Source organism: Halyomorpha halys, unplaced genomic scaffold (genome assembly GCF_000696795.3).
Source record: "Halyomorpha halys isolate HHAL.00 unplaced genomic scaffold, Hhal_1.1 Scaffold1556.1, whole genome shotgun sequence".
Taxonomy (NCBI): domain Eukaryota; kingdom Metazoa; phylum Arthropoda; class Insecta; order Hemiptera; family Pentatomidae; genus Halyomorpha; species Halyomorpha halys.
In genome coordinates this window covers 303,069-316,320 of record NW_027105186.1, presented here as the reverse complement: position 1 = coordinate 316,320, position 13,252 = coordinate 303,069, and the positions used below count along the sequence as shown (strand labels likewise).

The 13,252-nt window shown below is 29.1% G+C and overlaps 1 protein-coding gene across 6 annotated transcripts in view; it reads left to right on the top strand.

Annotated features, from left to right (window-relative positions):
• Positions 1-13,252, top strand: part of LOC106690027 (protein jim lovell) — a 104,764-nt gene that overhangs the window by 31,246 nt on the left and 60,266 nt on the right. Inside the window, exon 2 of one of the 6 annotated variants that reach the window (XM_024361857.2) lies at positions 1,678-1,715. The exons of the other annotated variants lie outside the window; for them this stretch is intronic. The gene's annotated coding sequence lies outside the window, so the exon portion shown is untranslated. The remainder of the gene's footprint in view (positions 1-1,677; positions 1,716-13,252) is intronic. 6 annotated transcript variants of the gene reach the window in all.

The window sequence follows — 13,252 nt, the reverse complement described above, 5'->3', positions numbered from 1 at the left end:
TTCGATATTTTCTGATTGTTTTTTAGTCAACTTCTTCTCATATTTAAATAAATAATCTAAATATTATTTGTTCTTATTTATTATCGTGTTAAACCTTATGGATTAGGTTTTCTTTTTATATATTAACTGAGATTCTTTGTTCCAAAATCCTATTGAATAAGATTTTTTTTTACTGATAAATGATTATTAGAACTTATCGTTTTCACTTGTATCCTGTTCGTATACAATATACATGATATCAGTTTGAATTTAAATCTCATCTTTAAGCCTCTTTTCGTTCCCTTATTCCTTACTTTTGTTATAGCATTATTGATTATAACAAATTTCTGATATTTTTCTTGTATAAATTTTACAATTTTCATGTTATAGCTGCTATTTTATATTATTTTTTTCATACTTCATATGTGCATACTTCTCATTTAAATTATCCTTTTTATATTATATATATATTTTTTAAACCTCTGTCATGATCTTTAAATAATATCAATCGATATCACAATTCTGTGATTATTTTATGTTGTATTAAAAAATAAACAATATCTTGAATAAACGGGCTATAAAATTAATAATTAATAACTGCTCGTTTTACTAAATATTTCCTTAGGCCATTTTTTAAAATTATAGGATCAATCAAATACTGGGATAGTATTATATTATCCAGGTCCATATTTTTATCTATCTATATATATGTTGTTAATTCCAACTTCGCGTTAAACTTTAATGATTAATTTCAATTTCCTTAAATGTCATTGAAATCAATGATTCTTAAGCAAGAAGCATGAAAAGTTCCCAAAAACATGGAAGGACGCCCTGCTTCATCGAAGGCGATACGCAGTCAACGGAAACTCAAGGGAAGGACAGGAGGGGGAATAAGCAGTAGTTTAATGGGTCATGCCGAAATCAATGCTGAGCCCCGAAGGAAATTGATTCACCCTTAAGACACCGCCCCGGGATTAGTTAGAGATTGACTTTATTTATGTTATAAAGGCCATTAGTTTTCCATCTTTATGACTTCGTGTCACGTGACGGTGATTTTAAGGGGAGCATGTTTACCTTAATTCACCGTGTCGCGTTCGTATGTTCCTCCGCTCCTGATCCATGCCAGATAAAGCGTATTAAACTCCCATCCAGCATTAGTAATGGTCGACAACTTCCCTTTTTATTCCGTCGTAAATAACGCCGCGGGGTAATATACAATCTTAGTTATGCTCATGTAACTTTCGAATATAGAGCAACTTTAAGACGAATGCTTTAAAGTTCCAGACGTAACATAAATAAGTCTGCTTGGTGTTTAAACTTTTGTTTGTCTTATTAATAAACAAATTTATAGTTCCGTTTTGTATTTTTACGAAATAGCAGGCTCGTTATATTGTAGCAATTGAATTATTTGAAAAATCACAACTGGTTTTAAACAGTTTGGGTAATGGTTGATGATCCGTTTTCTTTCTAAGAGATAAAGTAGTTAGATGGCGAAAGCATTTCCTTACATAAGTTAATTTAATTTTTTTATGTATATATATTTTCAAAGCAAAGATTAAAGTAATATCATTATTGTTATTATATTTGAGGAATACGTAACCCATTGTCGCATTAACCCAAGGTTCCTCAGGGATTCAAATCAATGTTAAAACCTTTTTTTATATGTTCGAACTCATTATTTATTTATTTTTTTTTCAGAAAACTGTGATTCAAGCTTGAAATTTCTCAAATCTTAGGTAAAATTCATATATTATACAATGTCTTAAAAAAAAACAACTTAATTAGACATTTGAAGTTTATACCTTTTTTAATTTTTTAGCTGACAGTGTTAACCTTTTTTTGAATAGTTCCATAGAGTTCAGAGACAACATTTTTACGAGTTATTTATTTTTATGTTAATGCAAGTGTCAGAACGGAGAGTAATTTAACGTTTTTTAGGATTTAGAAGGTCCTTGCTATTATAGAAATTGGTTGAGAATGTCCATGAAAAAATTTTATTGGGACCACAAGTTAAAACTCTTGACTACTTTGATGTATTTTTATCTTTGAGTATTTCGTCAGCTAAATTCTCGAGTTCAAGTATAGTTTGACGTGTAGAACAGGTATTGCATTTGTTCGAACCTGAGTTTATTTTGAAAACATTTACGAGGGAAACATAAAAAAAAAAAATAAAAAGTGAAAATTAGAAAAAAATAAATATTGGAATTTTTAACTAAAGACCATCAATGTGTGCCCCGAATCGGCATTTAATAAGTATTCATCAATATTTTGTACATGATATTCTTGACCGCGACCCAGTTCTTCTTCTTCAAATATTTTCCTTCTTCAGATATTTAAAACCGAGCGCCTTCAGACCAAGATCTCGGATGAAAGCCAACCCCTGAGGTATAACGTGTCAGCCCTAACGATGCTCCCTCCTCCTCAATCCCCTTATTTGATTACTCTCTTTCCTTTTTGTCTTACTCCTCGCCGGGAACAAAAATCAATCCGACAAAAGGCTGACGGCATGAAGAAGGGAGCAGGACACCGCGTAATGAGGCAGCGATCCACCGGGATATCAGCTCTTTGATTCCGCAAGAGTTCAGTCCCTCGGTTGAGTTGTCGGAAAGGATAATGGCTTGTCGTTCATTTTGATCTGGAACAAGTCAGCCGTCCCAAAGGTGGGTGAAATTATCATCAGCGCTGGGTACCTTGTAGTGTCATATCATAGGTGTAGTGTGAACTATGGTTTCCTTAAGGCGCCAAAATTTCAATAATGGCATTAATTTTTTTAAATGGTTTATTGTAGGTTACTTAATCCTTTAATGAGCAGTGGTCGCATTTATCCCACTTATACATCAGTCTAAATTTTCAATTTGGACTGTTTTGAAAGGAAAATTTAGACTAGTGTATAAGTGGGATATATGACCTCTGCCCGTTAAAATAAAACTTGGTTCACTCAATCACTTAAACAAATATAAATTTTGTTCAGAGAGTTATTCTAACTGAAATTTTTTTCAATAATTTCCTTTTCAGTAAACTAAGGAAATATACTTCGGGAAACACCTCTGAAATCATATTGCTCTTTTTAAAAAAAAAATAAAAAGAAAGAATTTTTTAGTTCCAACGTTTGAGTATTTCCATGAATTAAAAAAATTAAAAACAATTTAACATCAGCTATAATTTTTTTTTTTATGCTTAAAATTTTCTAGTTTATGTATTTGTTTCTGAAAATCCAGTAAGCCATTTTTACATTGATAGTTTTATTATAGAATAAACTGTTTTAAATCTATTTATATCATATAAATTGTTGATTAAGTTTTAAAAAAAGAAATGGGATGCATATGAATAGATGTCTTTAATTATAATTTTTTTAACAATTACAAACAAGTTACTTCTTCTATGCGCTTTTTCATCAATTGTTCCATTGTTTATAATAATAATAATAATAGCTATTAATTTTTCTTTTTTATAATTAGCCAATATTTTTCGAATAATGTTTGGAAGCCAATAAGAAAGATAGAAAATAAATAAAATTAGGGATTTGAGACTTAAAATATTTTATTTTAAAATATATCATTGATTGAAGGACACAATCGATTTAACGAAACGATTTCTGGCTTCTTTCTGTCCTAGAACTGGTGCTTGCTTTTCTCAAATTATTTTATTCTATTATTAAATATAATTGAGCTTTGTAAAGTAAAATATGAACATATTGATATAATCTTATTGTCACAATTATTTTACTGATTGTAAAAATGAAGTATATTTGAAGCTTAAGCTTTTGAATATTGTAACAATATTTTCGTTCAATATCGTCAGCAAAAAATCTTTAATCTCAAAACTTAGTGATATTTTTACTTCAGCCATTACTCAGCATCATATTACTGACGCCAAATCCATTATCGAATATCGAATCTCGTTATTTTTATTACTTGATATTTTTATTGTTAGAATTTTATAATTCTAGAAAAAAAAATTATAATATTTATAAATTAATACTTTATGCTGGTTGATGCACAGATTTTTTTTTTAATGATAACTGTATTCATTTTTAAATAGTATGAAAATCGTACTATGGATTTTGCCGGACTTACTGAGGTTCAGAGATAGTGCTTAGGCAATCTGTATTTAAAATATTTGTTGACATAAAGAAGTTATCTATTTTCCCATCTTTTGCCCAAAATTTATTTTGTAATCCAGATGCTAATTTTCAGATTAATGCAACCTTGTTTTTATGAGGAAATTAAAATTATTTTTTCGGTGCACCTGTTTATGGAAACAATCGAAAAGATTTTAAAATAACAATTTTACTGTAGTAATTATTTTTAAGTTTTCCGAATTTGTCTCCCAAGCGTGCCCTCTTCTAGTATGAAGAGAAACTATGTTTTCTTTATAATATATATATTTGTACGTAATAGCTCATAATGATTTATCTGAAAAGTTGATTTATAAAATTAATTTATTTCATTGTAAATGCACCACTTCCTTTCCATTTTCTCCCACTGACAAATTTCCTTTTCAATTGCTTCTTACGATTTCCTCCCCGTCTTTTACTTCTGGCAGGTGCAGATTTTATTGGATTAAAATCCTTCCATATTCAGAACCCCTCATACCCGGAGTGGAAACCAGTAAAGAATATGAGCCAAGAGGAGGGGCCCGGATTCATTTAAAATTGATTGAGTTCTTCCTTCGTAACTCAGTCGTAAAGAATGATGCTTCGGCTATTAATCAAATATTCATCAAGTCAGGAAAAAAAACAAAAAAACAAAACAGGATTTACATTTCGTAGGGGGTGTAAAATCTAAGCGGTCGTATAGTTTGAAGATTTTTTTTTTATGTATGTGCTCTCCAAGTCATGGAAGAATTAGAATGATCTAAATTTTATTCAGTTGTCAATCTGACAGACCTTACAAAGCCCTCTTCAAAGAGGGGTAAAACCTTGGTTAACAATAAATAGTTTTCTTTTACTATTTTGATACCTTCGATAACTTTATGTTGATCGCCAACGGACTATTTTCGTACAATCTACTTCATACGGTCAACTTCTTCCAATCTAAATTTTATTTATTTATATTTGATTAATCTGTCTTCTTCTTTCTGACTTACGAATTTCTCTAGATAGATACATATATATTTGAAAAGAATTATTAAATTGAACACTTCAGGAAATTTTTACCACCAATCAATTTATATACAAATTTTAAAAATTAACAAAAAATATACTTCTAATATAATGGTATTCAACTTTCAGGGTATATTTATTTGTTCATGTTTGCCCTCTTATAAACTCACGACTTAGAAAGTTATGAAACATTAGATAGGTCTTAAGATGGTATAATCCCTTCAAAGTACATATGTAACCAAGGACACATGTCCCTCCACATACCTGATCCCATGTTTACCGTTACCTTTTCAACCTCCATGCTCACTACATACAGCATTGCTGCCGTTTTCTTATTATGGTATGATATTTATTTATAATATTCTATTGTTTTATTTATGACATAAATAACTAATGCATTTTTATTTATTAGTTGTTGTTTTAACATTATCACTCTTCATTTAATAAATGTTCACAATATAAAAAGAAAGAGTCAAGATGCCGAGGAGACATTAAAAGTGAAAAGTAATAATAGCATTCATATTATCCGGGTATGCATTTATCATGATTTCTATTAATAACAATAAATTATAGCTGAATAGGTTATATACATTAGCTATACACATATAACGATATTTAAAATTATTATACTTGTTTAATACTCTTAAGATATTTTTTCCAATTTTATTTATTTAATTCTAATGGTCATTTAAATCATACTTTTGAAAGATATACATTAATAGTAATATACTAAAAACTATGCTTTTGAGAAAAATTGGTTCGTTTTTTTGTCAACATATTCAAGTACTTAAATTATTTTTTATTTATTATTTCATCATGCTTCATAGAATAAGATCAAATACAGGACCAAAAATGTTACCAGCTTGATAATTATTTTTAAAATAGTCCAGGACATTAAAGAGAAATATTCTTGACCCTTCTTCAAACAAACATAAATATATATTAAAGTAAATAAAAATAAATCTGGAATGTAGAAAATAAATCTATATTAATTACAAAAACAAATATTAATCGTATTTTTAGCATCGTATTTTCAAAATTTCATTTTAAACAAATTTATTCTCAAACAGCTCAAAGTTCATTCTCTATACTTTGTAAACATCAATCATAGATTTGGAAGTTATTCTATAATGGTAATATATTAAAAACTATGTTTTAAGGTAGTTGATCATATGAAGTAGGAAGTAGATTGCACGAAGGTCCATTATGGGTGGAGGTCAATAAAGGTATCAAAATAGTAAAAGAAAACTATTTATTGTTTTCAACGTTTCGCTTTACTTTGCAAGGCTTCGTCAGGGATTGAAACAAAGATGGTAACTGAGCTGAGTTGCCATCTTTGTTTCAATCTGACAGCCCTGACGAAGAGATCTTATTTTTTTATCAATGAATTTACAAAATAAAAATAGTTTTCCAATTAAAATGTAGAAATTTTTTTGAAGAAAGCTCTTTCAATTTCATTACGAATAAGTAGATAATTCTCATCGCTTCTACCCGTATAAAATATTTTTCATCCCTTCTTATTCAGATACCGATTCAAAAAAGACTAGCTAGAGGAAGAGTAAAATAAAAAATATTTATAAGGCTCCATATTTGATTTGAATTCCTTACATTTTGAAACTAAAAGCAGTAAACACAGAAACCCTGCTGTTTCATCTGCAATCCAAACCAAGTTTTACGATTTCTCTCAGAAAATACTGTCAAGAAAATTTTGAAAAATATACGGCATTAAATGGATTTTAATTGTAAACATTTTAGATCTTTAACAAAGAAAACAAAATTAATAATGTACCATATACATTGTTCAAACCATGATATAATACAGCTATTTTTGGACAGAATAAAATATGTAGGATCCACATTAAAAATTAGAACGGTATAATTGATATAAAATTGTTCTTAAAATAATCATTTTCTTTTTCTCTTAAGGGGCTTCCGTTCCCTGCGCCCCCTACTGAATCCGCCAATAATGTAGTCCAGTCCGGACAATGAATATTTGTGGACATAAATTATAACCCCAGACGAACTTGTTGCTTCTCCTCGCATAGCAGGACTCGAGCTGTAACAAAGGTAGCTGACTTATCCCTTTCACCCTTTTGAAAGACTCGGGATCTCTTTGAGAGACACCACGAGCGATCGCCTGGAACAAGAAGTCTCGAGTAACGGTGCGCCTTCCGTTATCAGCAGTTCTGGAACCATTAATTATTGAGTCATTATTGCCAGGAAGTGGAGTCATCAATGACGTTCTCCGATCATCTCAGGGTATTAACTGGAAATTCGCTCTTTTTTTTCACCTCCGATCGTTACACTTGGTAATGGATATTCTGTCACCTCCTTGTACCCAGAAAGTGATTATACTTAAATAATTAAGGCGACAATAATTTAACTCTACTTCTTATAACCTTACGGAGCTAGTTAGTTCATAAAATTACAGAAGTTTTAAATTGTAGTAAATTATATACCGAGTATATATACTTAAGTACATTAATTACAAGATAATAAAATATTCAATTTCCTAATATGAACCTTAAAATTAAGCAATAATAACTATATCAAACAGATAACTTGAAAGGTGCACTGTTTTATGCATATCCCATACAACTGTGATTTACATGATTAATTTTACGAACCAGTAAGAAAAAAAAATCATTACTTGTCAAGGACACCCAGCTCTGATGAAACCCTGAAAAGTGGGACGAAACGTCGTCTACTTTAAATAGTTTTTGTATTATTTTATACCTCTCTTCACCTATTATTCTACATTCATCACATACAGTCAACTAATAATCTTCTAGTAGAAAAGATAAAAAATTATTAAAAAGATTCAATGTAAGAATGAGGATGATAAAAATCTGATTGTCCTAAGGGGTGATAGTTATAACATAGGTAACAGCGTATTTTGTTTTATATAGTATTGTCATTATTTTCCCGTTCTATTTATTTATTTTTTTATTTAAAGCTAATTATTTTTAATGTTTAATTCATACAATAAGTATTTTATATAATAACCAAATTTTAATAAATAAAAAGAAATGGGCGAAATCAAATTGTGAAGTAAAAGTGTTATATTACATTAAATGTTATATTGGCAAATAAAATGGACTTTATAAAGATTGGATTCTGAATTTAGTTATCCTTAAATCGATTAGTTAAAATGTAAATGAGTAGTGGATCATGCTGTTACAGTTAGTTCTGACCACACTGTTGACCATTCTTTCCAGAACTCTATATCACTGCTAGTATCTACAGTAATTACTAATAAATATATATCACTTTATTAATACTTAAATAAATATATTTCGTCGTGTATATAGTTGCAACAATGCTCTTAATGGGGGATGCGACTACTACTTAATTTTTCTTATGGAGAAATTAAAAAATAAAATGCAATTATTTACGTTGTTTACATCCATATTTTATTTCCTATTCATGTATTCATAACCTATTATTTATTTCTAACAATGGTAAACTCATCCATGTAATTAATTTGAGATTCTAAAAAAAACCTTCCTAAATTTATTTACATCAGAAAATAGTTTGGAAGGTTCCAATCGTTACAAAATAAAATTATGAATTTGTATGATATTTATTTAATTCTATTTTTATTTTTTGTTATAAAAATTTTCTGAAATGTTTAGTTTTTTTATTTTGAAATTAATATATATGATTGTCTGAACCTGAATGTCGAAAAAAAAATTAATTCGATTTCTGCATGTATTTATTTCAATCATTAAAAAAAAAAAAAAAAAAAAATTGAAAGTCTACAAATGTGATAGTTCATGGCCGAGCTTATTATTTTAATAGAATAATTTCCTTGACGATCATCATCCCGTTTTTAGGAAACTGGGTACCTTACCCTTCAACTATGTGACAACGGTAGTCGCACGATATTTAACTAGAGACTTGGGCGGACTAAGCTGCCAGAGCTTCAGTGGATCGATGTGTTTTAAGTGTGCTCTTAACATGGTTTTATGAAGGCACGACTCCTAAGTCTACCAACCTTCTGCATGCTACGGCCGCATAATACTTAGTCCAACCATTCTCTACGTCTTCGAGATGGAATTATTGTTCATTGAGGAAAGAAACTTATTTTATTTAACTTAAGTCAGAAATATTTTTTAAATTTAACTCTTTATTTAATTTATTTCACCTATAAAGTCTCAATAACTCACTAATCATTATAATTATAATTATTATATTGAATTGTAAAGAGTAAATTGAAAATCAAACAATTGAATAATGAATAGGTATCAACATATATAATATTGTATAAAAGAGCTGCAAAAAAACCTAACAGGTTACGAAACCTATCTAGTTCCCAGAACCACATAACCGCTCCACTCAGCGTTCTGGTTTCTCTTGACTGGTTAACTTATATGACGCTTTATACAACATCTGCATACAAATTTGTTTAATTGTATTATTGATTTAACTTGTGTAATTTAACAGAAATTCTGCTTTAATTTTGAAGAGATTTTGATGCTAATTCGCCAAATCATTTTAAAATCTTTTACATGATGTAAAACGCAGTATTCATTATCATTTTGATATTTTTATTTTATTAACACTGACACCAGGGATTTTTATATAATTTAAACCATAGATATCTATGGATGAAAAAAAAATTAAGAAGTATTAAGAGATTCGTTATATATTATAATTTTTTCTTACCAGTTGTTAAAATCTGATATTTATTGACTGTTTTAAATCCTAATTAAAATTAATGGTTTTTATTTCTTAACCTTAAAAAAAAAAAAAACGCGGACCAACTTAACATAATTGTCTACAGTTTTAATTATGTTGTGATACGCCCATGTTATTAACACTGATCCCAGAAATTTTCGCATGCAATGTATGAATGGAAACAAAAAAAACAAACCTAGAATAGAGTCAAAACTTTTTACCAATTGTAATAAAATTAATAATTAATTAATTATAGTAATTATTAATTTATAGTAATTATTAATAGTAATTAATAAATACTAAGAAAAAATAATAAGTAGTAATAGTTAATAAATAGTAATTTGTTATGAGTAAATTAATAATTTCTTTCTTTTAATTTCTTAACCTCAAAAAGTTACCTAACTTAACCTATTATTCTCTTTTTTATAAAATGTTTATTATAATTTTGATACTCTTATTTTATTAACATTGACCCCAGAAATTTTCAGATAATTCAATACAATAATTCTTTTGGATAAAAAAAAAAAATCATGTTTTCAAATAACTACAATAAAATTTGAAAAACAGTTGGAAACTGAATTAATGATTTGTTATTTTTTTCCATATTATTATCTTTTAATTTTTGCTAATAGTTTATAAATAGTAATAAATAAATTATAAGTAGTAATAGTTAATAAATAGTCATTTGTAATAAACTGATTAATAGTTATAATTTCTTAACAAAAAAAAGTATTTAACTATTTTTTATTTTTTCTATAGTCTTCATTATCATTTTTATATACCTGTTTAATCAAACACTGGCCTCAGGAATTTTCAAGTAATTCAATACATTAATTCATTTGGAAAAAAAAAGTTTTCAAATAGCCAAAATAGAATCTGGAAAATTAAATTAGATATTTTGTTATTTTTTTTACCTATTATTTACTTTAACCAGTTAATTATTATGAGCCTATTAGACTGAAAAGTAACAGTTATAAGTCTGAAATTCAGCAGTTGCTGTTTCAAATAATAATGGTATCAATAATAATAATAAATTGATACTTTTTCTCTTTTCTAGGTATCAAAAATTAAATAATAATAAAGGCCTAACGAACCCGAAGGTTCGATGCCGATACCACCAAAAGCTCTCTGCATACATCCTTTCAGTGATGACCCTCCAAACCCAATTCCACTAAATCTGTTTTAACACAATCCTCCCATCTACGTTTAGGTCTACCCCTCGGACGTTTACCTGTTGGTTCAGTGTTTATTAACATTTTAGGGATCCGCTCGTTACTAAGCCTTACAACCTCACATGCCCATCTTATACGCCGCAATGCTATAACTTGAATTATATTTACCTGTTGTAGGTCCCTTAATTCAGCGTTGTATCAAAAATTAAAAAATTAGATTTTTAAATTTAAGCAGAATTTCCAATAATTATTGTGCTCATTATTTTTTGTTGAAATATGTCTCAGATATTTTGAATTTTTGTGAAATACATTTTAACTCATGGGTATAGACAAATACAATTAAAAAAAAAATAAACACCATAAAACAAAACATAAACTAGAACAAAAACAGTGGCGAAGTGTGTTAACAAGGTAGAGAGACGAGACGAGATAAGCGGGGTGTATAAATCCCGTTGGAAGGGTTGACACAGCCAACACTCCCCAGCCCACACACCTCTTACAGAAATTTAATTAACCCATTCTAACCTACCGCAAACTCTTAGCTTCTCTAATTTCCGTCGTTTGTTTTATGATAATGACACATCCTCCGACCCTGCGGGAGAACACAGTCAAAACAGTTGTCTGTCTGCCGAGTTATGGAGATTGAATTTGTTCACCGTTTTCCGCGGGAATTTCTCCTTTCTATGGACACTTCGTAACCGTCGACAATTAGAAAAGTGACTAAATTAATATAGAATACTATGATGGAACTTTTTTATTTTTAATTTTCAAAGTTTTGGATGTAAAATTTTATGTTTAAAAGAAGAAGGAGAAGATGGCCACGAGACCAGCTAATGTAAAATGTCATTAGAGTGCTACCAGTGGGTAGTTGCTCTACACGCCTGTAACACTCCATTTTAACTAAGACCATATTTACTAAACGTATTATGTTATATACAGTTGTAAATTTCAATAGTTATTAAAAAAAAAAAAAAATGAGAAGGCTCCGATGAAAAAGCTCTAAGGAAAGAATTGAAGAGTTTTCTCCAAACATTACCTTCCTTTTTAGCCAGCATTCGAAAGAATCTTAACCTACAAAGATTATTTTGGCATCAAATTGAATAAAATGTAATCTAGTTCTTGGGATAATAATAAAAAAGAAAAATTGCTTCTCCCTGTTCAAAATAAACAAATGCTTTTCGGACTCAGTTCAGTTTCTGTCCTCGAAACATTATATCTGTAACCCCAGTGAATATGTGGTCAAGTCAAAATTCCTTACTTATCAGGGGACAACTTTGAACATTTATGTGAAATCAGGTGTTTGTGGTAAATCATCGAAATTTCGTCAATACTACCAAAACGTTGGTAACTTGTTACTTGTTTTGCACCAATTTGATATATCTTATCACTAATTAGATAATAGAGTTAACTAATTGTTCACCGACCGTTGACAACAGACTTGACCAATAACTCTGTTTTAAAACGTTGACTGACTTAGACACTTATGCACAATGAAGATGTTGCCTCTGTGATTCTCTTAGACCACTTAACTCATTTTGACCAAAATTCGACAACCACATATTCACTGGTGTGACAGATATATCGAATATCGAAGAACCAATTTTTTGACAAATATTAAAGTCTTATACGTGAAATAAACATTATAGAAGAAGTATAGTTGGATAGGCTCATATAAAAAAAATAAATATAATATGAGCTTATCGGAAAGAGATTACTGCTAGAATTATTTGCTTGGAAGCAGTTAAGCGTTTGTTCCAAAAAGAAATTGTTTTCATTTTTTGGATATACCTTCAGAAACTGTATCTCAAAGGCTACAGAGACTACTACAAAGAAAGCAGTTTATGAATTCTTGGCATAATAGTCGAAAAATAGTTTTAACAAATATTTCCTATTTTTGTAAACAATTTTTTGGCAAATATTCTATACATTTGTAAACTTGATTAAATTTTCTGTTATTCTTAACCATTTTCTATGTAGACCCTATAGTCTTTTAGAATTAGATTCTCGAAAGTTAGTAAATATAAAAACGTCCAAAAATGAGTTTCCTTTTTGTAGTCAACCCTTCAATTCTCAACGGCCCGGCCCAGGTTCTAATCTTGAGATAATTTTGGCTCGATAATTTTTCTATTGATATAAAATTATTGCGTTCAGACCATGAGAAAGTTTTGTCTTATTCGAGGTATAAATAAGGGGTTTAGAGCACAGAGCAGCACAAGGTCCTTAAATCTGTTTTAGTACTCTTATTTTTCATAAATAATATTATTTAGGGTGTATTGAATTTTAGATTCTATTTACATCTTGAGAAAATCTAATAACC